General features: G+C 40.7%; 1 pseudogene; it reads left to right on the plus strand.

Annotated features, from left to right (window-relative positions):
• Window positions 1–11,883, plus strand: part of LOC148757470 (vomeronasal type-1 receptor 4-like) — a 29,919-nt pseudogene extending 18,036 nt beyond the window's left edge.
• The last annotated feature ends 1,180 nt before the right edge of the window (window positions 11,884–13,063 follow it).

The raw sequence follows: 13,063 nt of genomic DNA on the forward strand, positions 1-13,063 counted from the left end.
AGATTCAGCTATTTCTTCAGGAACCCTCTCTTGTTTTTACTAAAGATGGTACTTAAAAACTATATATACATATATAATTTGGAAATAAATTACCCATTATAAACATTTTAGTTTTTATTTTATTCAATTATTTATTAATACAGAGCAGATAATAAAATAATTTTGCTTAAATTTTACTGGAAATAATTCTTTGCTTAGTTAAACCTTAATTTGGCACAAAGTTAGATTTGGGTTTTGTTTTTTTTTTAAGGTTTTTCCGTTAGGTTTATGAAATATATTTTAAAATCTTTTTGGCATTTTATATATATTTGAGAAAAATGCATATATACTTCTAAACCAAACCAGAGCAGTTTGGCTTCATCCTGTCTCCCCTGCACGATTTGGTCTCTACTTTGCACGTATCTGTTTTTAGAGCTTTTAAAGTTTATTTTTCCATTTTTAATATAAAAATATAGATATACACACAAATGCATATCACTATGTATTTCTCTATGGCTGTTAGTAAAATAAAGCTAACTGCACATGATGTTCTGAGACTTCCTTTTTCTTTATTTCTTTTTTTCCCCCACAAAATAGTATGGCCTGTCAGGGCAACAGTCAAGAGAACTTTCTCATTGCATCCACGGCTGCCCAGAGTTCCACTCTGGGGGTGCACTGGTATTAATTCAGTTCCTCGGTGACTAAAGTCGGGTGGGTTCCAGTCTTTGTTGTTACAAATAATGCTGCAAGAAACAGATCTGTAGTTATGAAAGACCTGTTCTTAATGTTCATTTGTTGTCCTTGTTCTTTGTCCCTATTTTTGTCTTGTACTCCTTTCCTGCCTTTTTTTGGTTTTAATGAGCATTTTACATGATTCCATTTTCTCTTGTCTTGGCATATCAGTTATACTTTTTCAACATTTTTAGTCATTAGAATTTGCGATAAACACTCACAACTAATCCAAATCCACTTTCAAATCACATTACACCATTTCACATGTAGTATCTTACAATAACAAGCCTTCCACCCATCCCTTGTATCATTGCTGTCATTCATTTCATTTACATATAAGCATAAATAAGCATATATATGTATATATATTTATATATCAGCATACGTAATTGAATACATTGTTATTACCTTTAAGTTGTTATTATCTGTTAGATCAATTCAATAAGAAAAAATTTTATTTTACTTTCCTATTCCTTCTTTGATGTTCTACTTTTCTTTATGACCTATATTATTTTCCTTCACTCTGAAGAACATCTTTTCACATTTCTTACAAGACAGTCTCTATTGGCAGCAAATTCCCTCAATTTTTCTTAGTCTGAGAAAGTCTTGTTTCTCCTTCACTTCTGAAGTAAAATTTCACAGGGTACAGAATTCTAGGTTGGTGGGGTGTTTTCTCTCAACACATTAAACATTTCACTTTTCTATCTTCTTGATTACATGGTTTCTGAAGAGAACTTGGATATAATTCTTATCTTTGTTCTGGTATAGATAAGGTGTTTTCCTCCCACCCATGGCTTCCATTAGGATTTTTCTTTATCTTTGATTTTCTGTAATTTGAAAATGATATGTCTATATGTAGTTTTTTGGCATCTATCTTGCTTGATATTCTCTGGACTTCCTGGATCTGTGGTTTGGTGTCTGACATTAACTTTGGGGGAAATTCTTAGTCATTATTGATTCAAATATTTCTTCTGTTCCTTTGTCTCTTCTCTTTCTGGTATTCCTATTATGTGTATGTATAATAGTAGCTGCCCCACTGTTTTTGGATATTCTGTTCTGTTTCTTTTTTTCAGCCTTTATTCTTGCATTTCAGTTTTGAAGTATCTATTGATATGTCTTCAAGCTCAGAGATTCTTTCCTCAGCTGTGTCCAGTACAGTAAAAAGGCCATCAAAGGCATTATTTATTTCTGTTACAGTGTTTTTTATCTTTAGCATTTATTTTTTTGTGCTGTCATAGTATTTCCATCTCTCTGCATACAACTATTTTGCATGCTGTGTACTTCTCTTTTTTTAATTTTTTTTTATTGGGGAAGGGGAACAGGATTTTATTGGGGAACAGTGTGTACTTCCAGGACTTTTTCCAAGTCAAGCTATTGTTCTTTCAATTGTAGGAGGGCACAGCTCAGCTCCAGGTCTGGTTGCCGTTGTTAGTTGCAGGGAGTGCAGCCCACCATCCCTTATGGGGATCAAACTGGCAATCTTGTGGTTGAGAGGACTCGTTCCAACCAACTGAGCCATCCGGGAGCTCAACGACAGCTCAGCTCAGGTGCTGTGTTCAATCTTATTTGCAGGGGGCACAGCCCACCATCCCTTGTGGGACTTGAGTTGAACTGGCAACCTTGTGGTTGAGAGCCCACTGGCCCATGTGGGAATCAAACTGGCAGCCTACGGCATTAGGAGCAAGGAGCTCCAACCGCCTGAGCCACGCGGCTGGCCTACATGCTGTATACTTTACCTATCAGAGCCCTTAGAATACTTTTTTTTGGGGGGGAGGGAATATTGGAGAACAATGTGTTTTTCCAGTACCCATTAGTTCCATGTCAAGTCATTGTTTTCAGTCTGGTTGTGGAGAGAGCAGCTCAGCTCCAGGTCAAGTCATTGTTTTCAATCTAGTTGTGGAGGGCATAGCTCACTGGCCCAAGTAAGAATTGAACCTATGCCCTTGGTGTTATGAGAACTGCACTCTAACCACTGAGCGAACCAGCCACCCAGAATCTTAATCAAAGTTGTTTTACATTCCTGGTTTGATGATTCCAACATCTCTGCCATGTCTGAATTTGATGCTTGCTTACCTCTTCAAATGTGCTTTGCCTTTAGGTATGCCTTGTAATTTTTTTATTGGTAGTCATACATGATGTGCTGGGTAAAAAGCACTACTATAAATAGGCCTTTGGTGATGTGGTGAGTAGTGGGGGAGAGTAAGTATTCTGTAGTTTTGTGATTAGATCTCAATCTTTTAGTGAGCCAGTGCCTCTGGACAGTGATTTCAAAAGTGTTGCTCAGTGTTTTTTTTTCCTCCCCTTTAGGTAGACAAGGATGATTAGAGTTGACTGGAGTTGGGTACTTCCCTTCTCTAGGTCAGTGAGGCTCAGATAAAACCCCAGCAGTTTAGGTTCTTGTTACCAGTTTCTCCAAGGACAGGTTGTGTTAAGCAGTACAGACTGGTCTGGTGTAGATATAGATATAGATATAGATATAGATATAGATATAGATATAGATATAGATATAGATATAGATATAGATGTAGATATATAGATTTCTTTTTAAAAAGATTTTATTGGGGAAGGAGAACAGGACTTCACTGGGGAACAGTGTGTACTTCCAGGACTTTTTTTTTCCAAGTCAAGTTGTTGTCCTTTCAATCCCAGCCACGGAGGGCGCAGCTCATCTACAGGTCCAGTTGCCGTCGCTAGTTGCAGGAGCGCAGCCACCATTCCGTGCTGGAGTCCAACCGGCAACCTTGTGGTTGACAGGACATGCTCCAACCAACTGAGCCATCTGGGAGTTCAGCGGAAGCTCAGCTCAAGGTGCCGTGCTCAACCCTAGTTGCAGGGGGTGGAGCCCACCATCCCTTGCAGGACTCAAGGAATCGAACCAGCAACCCTGTGGTCAACAGCCCACTGGCCCATGTGGAAATCAAACTGGCAGCCCTTGGAGTTAGGAGCACAGAACTCCAACCGCCTGAGCCACTGGGTCGGACCAAGACTGCTCCGGTATATTGCAAAGTGGTTCCTTTTCCCCTCCTCCTGCCAGAAGCATGAGGATGTTTTGCCTCAATATTTACTGTGTGAATCTGACCCAGCTCCTGGTGGTAATTCTCACAATATTGTGGGGCCCTGCTCTGACTCAGTTCCCCTGGAGTTTCTAACTCTTAGAGTTGTCTGTATCAAGCTCAGGTTTTCCTACCCCATCACTGGTTCTTGCTGCAGTTTCTGCTCATGAGTTTCTCTGCTCCAGTGAGCCATGACTCCCTATAGTCACCTGTCCTCTCCCCAGTCAACAGAGGGCAACTATTGGCCTTGTGTCCTCCCCTGTCTTATGGATCTAAGAAGAGTTGTTGTTTTTTTCAGTCTGTTAGCTTTTTATTTGAGGTCAGAGTGGTGACTTCAGAGCTCCTTATGTCCAGAAGTAGTCCTTGACGTTCAGAGTCATTTGAAATAATGGTTGTTTTATTTTCACAAAAGATATTTCCTGGATGTAATCAGAGTGACCCAATTTTATTTTTATTTTTAAAATATTATCCCTTATTATTTTTTATTTTTAATTTTTAAAGATTTTATTGGGGAAGGGGAACAGGACTTTATTGGGGAACAGTGTGTACTTCCAGTACTTTTTTCCAGGTCAAGCTGCCGTCCCTTCAATCTTAGTTGTGGAGGGTGCCGTTCAGCTTCAAGTTGTTGTCCTTTCAGTCTTAGTTGTGGAGGGTGCAGCTCAGCTACAGGTCCAGTTGCTGTTTCTAGTTGCAGGGGGCACAGCCCACCATCCCTTGTGGGAGTCGAGCCGGCAATGGGCAACCTTGTTGTTGAGAGGACGCACTTCAACCAACTGAGCCATCCGGGAGCTCAGTGGAAGCTCAGCTCAAGGTGCCGTGTTCAATCTTAGTTGCACGGGGTGCTGCCTACCATCCCTTGCGGGACTCGAGGAATTGAACTGGCAACCTTGTGGTTGAGAGCCCACTGGCCCATGTGGGAATCGAACCGGCAGATTTCGGAGTTAGGAGCATGAGCCACCGGGCAGGCCCCCAATTTTATTTTTTAGCTTAAATCAAACGACAACATCTCCTCTAAATGAAAGAATTGGTTTTTGCTAACTTAAATTGGGGTCTTACCTTCCTCACTGAAATTGATGCTGGAATCCTTGGAAATTTTTTTTTTTTTTTTCAGGTGTACAATTCTGTATTACATCATCTATAAATCCCATTGTGTGTTCATCACCCAGAGTCAGTTCTCCTTCCATCACCATATATTCGATACCCCTTACCCTCATCTCCCATCCCCCACCCCCTTACCCTCTGGCAACCACCAAACCATTGTCTGTGTCTATGAGTTTCTGTTTCTCATTTGTTTGTCTTGTTCTTTTGTTGCTTTTGTTTTATATACCACATATCAGTGAAATCACATGGTTCTCTGCTTTTTCTGTCTGACTTATTTTGCTCAGCATTACACTCTCAAGATCCATCCATGTTGTCACAAATGTTCCTATATCATCTTTTCTTACCGCCGAATAGTATTCCATTGTGTATATATACCACAACTTCTTTATCCATTCATCTATCGAAGGACATTTTGGTTGTTTCCATGTCTTGGCCACCGTAAACAAAGCTGCAATGAACATTGGAGCACATGTGTCTTTATCTCTAAATGTTTTCAGATTTTTTGGGTAGATACCCAGGAGAGGGATTGCTGGGTCATATGGCAATTCTATTCGTAATTTTTTGAGGAACCTCCACACCGCCTTCCATAACGGCTGCACCAGTCTGCATTCCCACCAACAGTGTATGAGGGTTCCTTTTTCTCCACAGCCTCTCCAACATTTGTTACTATTTGTCTTGTTGATGATCGCCATTCTGACTGGGGTGAGGTGATATCTCATTGTGGTTTTGATTTGCATTTCTCTGATGATTAGTGATGTTGAGCATTTTTTCATATGTCTATTTGCCATTTGTATGTCCTCTTTGGAGAAATGTCTCTTCAAGTCCTCTGCCCATTTTTCAATTGGGTTGTTTGTTTTTTTGTTGTTGAGTTGCATGAGTTCCTTGTATATTCTGGATACTAGCCCCTTATCGGAGGCACTGTTTGCAAAAATCTTCTCCCATTCAGTTTGTGGCCTCTTTATTTTGTCAATGGTTTCTTTTGCTGTGCAGAAGCTTTTAAGTTTCATATAGTCCCATTCGTTTATTTTAGCTTTTACTCCAATTGCCTTTGGAGTCAAATTCATAAAATGCTCTTTGAACCCAAGGTCCATAAGTTTAGTACCTATGTTTTCTTCTATGCAGTTTATTGTGTCAGGTCTTATGCTTAAGTCTTTGATCCATTTTGAGTTAACTTTGGTACATGGTGACAAATAGCAGTCCAGTTTCATTCTTTTGCACGTGGCTAACCAATTCTCCCAGCACCATTTATCGAAGAGGCTGTTTTTCCTCCATTGTATGTTTTTAGCTTCTTTGTCAAAAATTATCTGTCCATATTTATGTGGTTTTATTTCTGGGTTCTCAATTCTGTTCCATTGGTCTATGTGTCTGTTTTTCTGCCAATACCATGCTGTTTTGATTATAGTGGCCCTGTAGTACAAGCCAAAGTCATGAAGTGTGATACCTCCATTATAGTTCTTTTTTCTTAAATTGCTTTGGCTATTCAGGGTCTTTTGTGGTTTCAAACAAATCTGATGATTTTTTGTTCTATTTCTTTAAAATATGCCATTGGGATTTTGATGGGGATTGCATTGAATCTGTATATTGCTTTAGGTAATATGGCCATTTTAACTACGTTGATTCTTCCAATCCATGAGCACGGAATGTCTTTCCATTTCTTTGTGTCTTCTTCAATTTCTTTCAAAAATGTCTTATAGTTTTCAGCATATAGGTCTTTCACATCCTTCGTTAAGTTTATTCCTAGGTATTTTATTCTTTTTGCTGCAATTGCAAAAGGAATTGTTTTTGTATTTCTTTTTCTGAGATTTCATTGTTGGTATATAGGAAGGCAATGGACTTTTGTGCGTTGATTTTGTAGCCAGCAACTTTACTGTATTCGTTGATTGTTTCTAATAGCTTTTTGGTGGAGTCTTTAGGGTTTTCTATATATATAGCATCACGTCATCTGCAGAGTGATAATTTAACTTCTTCATTCCCAATTTGGATGCCTTTTATTTCTTTCTCTTGCCTGATTGCTCTGGCAAGGACTTCCAACACGATGTTGAAAAGCAGAGGTGATAGGGGACATCCCTGTCGTGTTCCTGAACGTAGAGCAAAGGGCTTCAGTTTTTCTCCATTAATTATGAGATTAGCAGAGGGCTTGTCATATATGGCCTTTATTATGTTAAGGTATTTTCCTTCTATACCTCTTTTATTAAGTGTTTTAATCATAAATGGATGTTGTATCTTGTCAAATGCTTTTTCTGCATCAATTGATATAATCATATGATTTTTGTCCTTTATTTTGTTTATATGATGTATCACATTGATGGATTTGCGTATGTTGAACCATCCTTGTGCCCCGGGGATGAACCCCACTTGGTCGTGATGAATAATCTTTTTAATGCATTGTTGTATTCGGTTTGCTAGAATTTTATTTAGGATTTTTGCATCTGGGTTGATCAGAGATATCGGTTTGTAGTTCTCATTTTTTGTGTTGTCCTTACCAGGTTTTGGTATCAGGGTAATGTTGGCCTCATAAAATTAGTTGGGGAGTACTGTTTCTTCTTCAATTTTTTGGAAGAGTTTGTGCAGAATTGGTATTAGATCCTCTTTGAAGGTTTGGTAGAATTCACTAGTGAAGCCGTCTGGTCCCGGACTTTTGCTTTTGGGAAGGTTTTGGATGACTGATTCAATTTCATTGCTGGTGATCGGTCTGTTTAGATTTTCCAGTTCTTCATGGTTCAGCCTTGGAAGGCTATATGTTTCTAAAAACTTATCCATTTCTTCTAGGTTGTTGAATTTGGTGGCATATAGTCCTTCATAGTATTCTTGGATGATCCTTTGTATTTCTGTGGTGTCCGTGATAACTTCCCCTTTTACGTTTCTGATTTTGTTAATCAGTGTCTTCTCTCTTTTTATCTTAGTAAGTCTAGCCAAGGGTTTGTCAATTTTGTTAATCTTCTCAAAGAACCAGCTCTTTGTCACATTAATTTTTTCTATTGTCTTTTTGTTCTCTATTTCATTTAGTTCTGCTCTAATTTTTGTTATTTCCTTTCTTCTGCTGACCTTGGGTTTTACTTGTTCTTCTTTTTCTAGTTCTTTAAGGTGGAACATGAGGTTATTTATTTGGGAGTTTTCTTGTTTCTTGAGCTAGGCCTGTAATGAGATAAATTTCCCTCTCAAAACTGCTTTCGCTGCATCCCAAAAATTTTGGTAGGATGTATTTTCATTGTCATTTGTTTCTATGTATCTTTTGATCTCTCCTCTAATTTCTTCTTTGACCCAGTCCTTCTTTAAAAGTATGTTGTTTAGTCTCCATGTATTTGTGGTTTTTCCTGCTTTCTTTTTACAGTTGATATCCAATTTCAAAGCCTTGTGATCAGAGAATATGCATGGTATGATTTCAATCTTTTTAAATTTGTTGAGACTGATTTTATGTCCCAATATATGGTCTATCCTTGAGAATGTTCCATGTACACTAGAAAAGAATGTATAGTCTGATGTTTTAGGATGAAGTGCTCTGTAAATGTCAATTATGTCCATTTCATCTAATGTGTCATTTAGGGCTACTATTTCGTTATTTATTTTCTGTTTGGATGATCTATCCATAGCTGTCAATGATGTATTTAAGTCCCCTAGTATAATTGTGTTTTGGTCAATTTCTCCCCTTAGTTCTGTTAGTAGTTGCTTGGTGTATTTCGGTGCTCCCTGATTGGGGGCATAAATATTGATGACTGTTATGTCTTCTTGTTGTACAGTCCCCTTCACCATTATGAAATATCCATCTTTGTCTCTTGTTATCTTTTTCACCTTGAAGTCTGTTTCATCTGATATCATTATGGCTACACCTGATTTTCTCTGGGTACCATTTGCTTGGAGTGTCAATTTCCACCCTTTCACTTTGAGTCTATGCTTGTCCTTGTAGCTGAGATGTGTCTCTTGGAGACAGCATATGGTTGGGTTTAGTTTTTTGATCCAATCTGCTACTCTGTGCCTTTTTATTGGTGAGTTCAGTCCATTTACATTTAGGGTGATTATTGATATGTGAGGATTTCCTGTCATTCTATCTTTAGTTTTCTGGTAAGGCTGTGTCTCCATTGTTTCTTTGCATTTTGGTTGTTGTCTATTATTTCTGTGTGGTGGTATTCTATGATGTTTCCCTCTGTTTCTTCTTTTATTATAGTACATATTTCAGTTCTGGATTTTTTTTGAGTGGTTACCCTTAAGTTTATGTAAAAGTAAGTTTGATATTTAGAGTATTCCATTATCTTCAGCACGTTTACTTTCTCCATTCCCATATTCCGGTTCAGGCCTTTACTCTCCCCCTTTTTGAGTTTTGGTTGCCACAAATTGTCCCTGTTGATGGTGGTCGAATAGCCTCCTTTAGTATTTCTTGTAGTGCAGGTCGTGTATTAGAAAATTCCCTCAGCTTCTGTATGTCTGGAAAGGTCTTTATTCCTCCTTCATATCTAAAGGATATCTTTGCTGGATATATTATTCTTGGCTCATGATTTCTCTCTTTCAATAGTTTGAATATTTGGTTCCACTCCCTCCTGGCTTGTAGAGTTTCTGCTGAAAAATCTGATGATAATCTAATGGGTTTTCCTTTGTAGGTTACCGTCTTCTTTTCCCTGACTGCCTTAAAGATTTTTTCTTTGTCGTTGATTTTAGACAGCTTCAATACAATGTGCCTTGGAGAAAGCCTGTTGGGATTGAGGTAATTAGGTGTTCTATTTGCTTTTTGGATTCGAGGATCCAGTTCTGTCCACAAGTTTGGGAAGTTCTCATCGACAATTTGTTTGAATATATTCTCTGTTCCCTTCTCTCTTTCTTCTCCTTCTGGTATGCCCATTATTCTTATATTGCTGTTTCTGATGGAGTCAGAAAGTTCTTGTAGAGTTCTTTCATTTCTTTTAAGTCTCAAGTCTCTTTCTTCTTCTATCTGTGTCATTTCCAGGTTTCTATCTTTGATGTCACTGATTCTTTCCTCCATCTGGTCAACTCTACTACCTAAGCTGGTTATTTCATTCTTAATTTCTTCTATTGAGTTCTTAATCTCCAGAAATTCTCTTTGGTTCTTTTTTAAAACTTCAATCTCTTTCGTAAAATGCTCATGCTGTTCTTTAATTGAGTTTCTGAGTTCATTTAACTGCCTATCTGTGTTTTCTTGTATCTCGTTGAGTTTTTTCAGAACTGCAGTCTTGAATTCTCTGTCGTTTAAGTCACATATTTCTGTATCTTTAAGTGCCTTTTCTGGAGATTTTTCACTTTCTTTCTGAGCTATCTTGTTGCCTTGGTTATACATGGCGATTACTGGTTTACTATTTCTCTTCCTAGACATCTACAGGAGTGAGTTCTGCAACAAGTTGATAGGAAGAAGTCTTTCTTTTGTTTTCCAGTACTTGTTGGTAGAATGTTTTACTTTTTCTCCGACTGCAGGCTTTTTTTTCCCCTCTCTCACAAGGTAGTGCTATGTTTTCTCTGCACTATTCCAGCTTCTCACACACTGGGGGGATTCCCTGGGAGACGGGCTTCTCCTCTGTTAATAGTTTGTCTAGGTCACAGGGCGCAGTGTCCCGGTGGGTATGCGGAGAGCTTTTGATGTTCCAAAGCTCTTCCAGCTCCTGATTCAGAGCCCGTGCGTTTCAGCAGTTCTGTTTACTCCTGCAGGGATCCACCCAGATAGGTGGGGCCAGGGGTGGGGTGAGCTGTGAGAGGTGGCCCAGAGCAATGGCGGCGACCACCACCACAGCCGGTCCTGCTTCCACAGCTCTCTCCCCTTTGCCGGAACTAGTTGGGCTGTGAATTTGTGTTTGTGGGCCACAGTTCTCAAATATAGCAAATTTTCTGTTGTTTTGATCTGACACTGCTACTGTTTCGCTTCTAGCACCGGGCAGGTGGGGGCGGGGCGAGCTCTGGGAGGGGAGGGAGGGGGCGGCTAGTCTCAGTGCCTAAGGCTCTGTTGTCTGCTTGGCAGTGCGGGCTTAAACCACCGTTTTCAGCCTTTTTCCCTCAGTCTTTACTCCGAGGTCTCTGCTGTGAGCGTTGGGTTCAGCCGTGTTATATGGTGTCCCCTCAGCCCTGTGGAGCCCTGGCGGAGCCCTAGCAGTCCGATCTCCCGCAGCTGCGGTAGTTCCGGAAAGCAGCGAGCTCGGCGCACTGAGCTAGGTCTGAGTCCTGCGTCCTCGCGGCTCCGTCTCCGCGCACTTCTCCCTTTCCTCCTCCCCCCACTCGCGTGAATCTCCCACCTGTAGGTGATTTCAGTCAGTAGTGGGCCTCTTCCTCTTGCCTGTCTGCTGTGCAGGGAGTCCTTTGTGGAGTTTTTGTTGTTCGATTCTTTGTAAATTCCAGGGGAGCTTTACAGAGGCTCACCTCACGCCGCCATTTTTCCGGAAGTCTTTTTTTGGAAATTTTTCATTCCTTTATCTTTACAATGTAACTTTGCTCAGTGCACAGGTCTTGAAACACAAAGACTTAATTCTCAACCAACTGGTAGTTAACAACTTGGTTCTTTTCTCTACAGGGATTCCCCAGACAATGGCAGCTCTTGGATTGCCATCTTTCCTGGATGAGGCTGGATGTAAATATGTCTTCTGTTTACACAGTGTGGCCCATGGGGTTTTCCTCAGCACCACCTACCTCCTCAGTGGCTTCCAGGCCAGTAAGGTGAACCCCAGTATTTGTAGGTGGATGGAGCTCAGAATTAGATCCACAATGTACATTGGCTTCTGCTGTGTCAGCTGCTGAATTGTGCATCTCTTGTTAAATATGTTTGCCATCTCTGGCCCAAAGAATAGCAAAACATGAGTATGGAATACTTTTATAGATACTGTTCCTCACCCATTCCTGAGACATTGGTTTTCTCCTTAGTTGCAGTCATTTACTACTTCACTGATGTTATGTGTTTTTGCAACATGGTATGGACTATAGCTTCATGGTCCTTTTCCTGCACAGGAACCATCAGTGAGTCCAACACATTCACAGAAGCAGAGTCTCCCCTAGAGCCTCCCACGAGCCAGAGCCATACACACCATCTTGATCCTGGTGAGCACGTTTGTCTCCATTTACTGTCTAGCTTCTATTTTATTCTTTTGCAGAACCCAGAGTGTGAACCCAAGTTGTTACCGGAGGGTGGGGGCCCTTCTTGGCAGGATGCCCAGGCTTGGCTGTCACACCCGGGGTCAAACCCCACAGAGTCCAGCCTAGGTTCCCACACCGGGGGTTGAACCCGGGCCTTGGGGAGGAAAAATGAGAATCTTAGCTGCTTCATTTCTGGGGTTTGGGTCCTCCTCGGTGCGGTGTCCAGGTTCTTGGCGTCTGGAGCAAAGACTTGAACGAGACACAGAGGTAAAGTTGTGAAAGAGAAGTTTAATAGAAGAGATAGTATGCTCCAAAGAATTGGGAGCAGGCCAGAGCTCAAAGTAAAGCAGCTCAATGGCCTTTTGTCAGCGGGAGTCTGGACGTTTTATTCTTTTTCTCTGGGATGGGATGTTCTCCTCCTGGTGCAGGACCACTTGATTGACACCTGTGATTGATAAGAGGCCATCACTTCATCCTCTTAGACTGCGCATTTCCCTTCCCAGAATTCAGTCTGTTATAATGATATTAATGAACTTCAGGGTATATATATGATATTACAATGAAGGTATAATAAGGGTAGGGTGAGATGTAGGTCATGGTAGCCTTCTACCATGCAGGTGTGAGCAATTTAGTTAGGTCCTCACAGTGGTTAATGATTAGGATAGGTAAGGGAAGAATTAGGGTAGTCTCTAGTTGGTGCTCCTTATAGAGTGTGTTGAATGTTCAGGAATGCAGAAACCCAATTACCTGTCTATAACTGCCTGCCTTATTTCTCCTGAGAGATGTGATCCCCATAAATCTCTGTGGGGACTTGAGGATTGAGGGTCTCTTCTTCTGTGTCTGCTTCAAGCTGAGAAGGAGGGTAGAGCTTTCCCTACCTAATGGGGATTCACGAAACTCTCACCCTATCTGATCTTAAATAAAAAAAGATGAGGTGTCGTGCAGGGAGTCACGCGGGGTCTCTGCTCCCGCTCCCTGCACAAGAACACAGGTGTCGTGCGGGGTGGCCTGTGGGGTCTCTTGTCCTGCTCCCCTCATAAGAACGCAGGATATGGTGAGGCCAAAAAGGAACACCCACAGAGCCATAGGTAGGGGAGTCATACCACCATATTCTCGCTGGCGGCTGGGTTGGAGAAACA

The sequence above is a fragment of the Rhinolophus sinicus genome, chromosome 8 (genome assembly GCF_057876585.1).
Source record: "Rhinolophus sinicus isolate RSI-liver-muscle chromosome 8, RSI-T2T, whole genome shotgun sequence".
Taxonomy (NCBI): domain Eukaryota; kingdom Metazoa; phylum Chordata; class Mammalia; order Chiroptera; family Rhinolophidae; genus Rhinolophus; species Rhinolophus sinicus.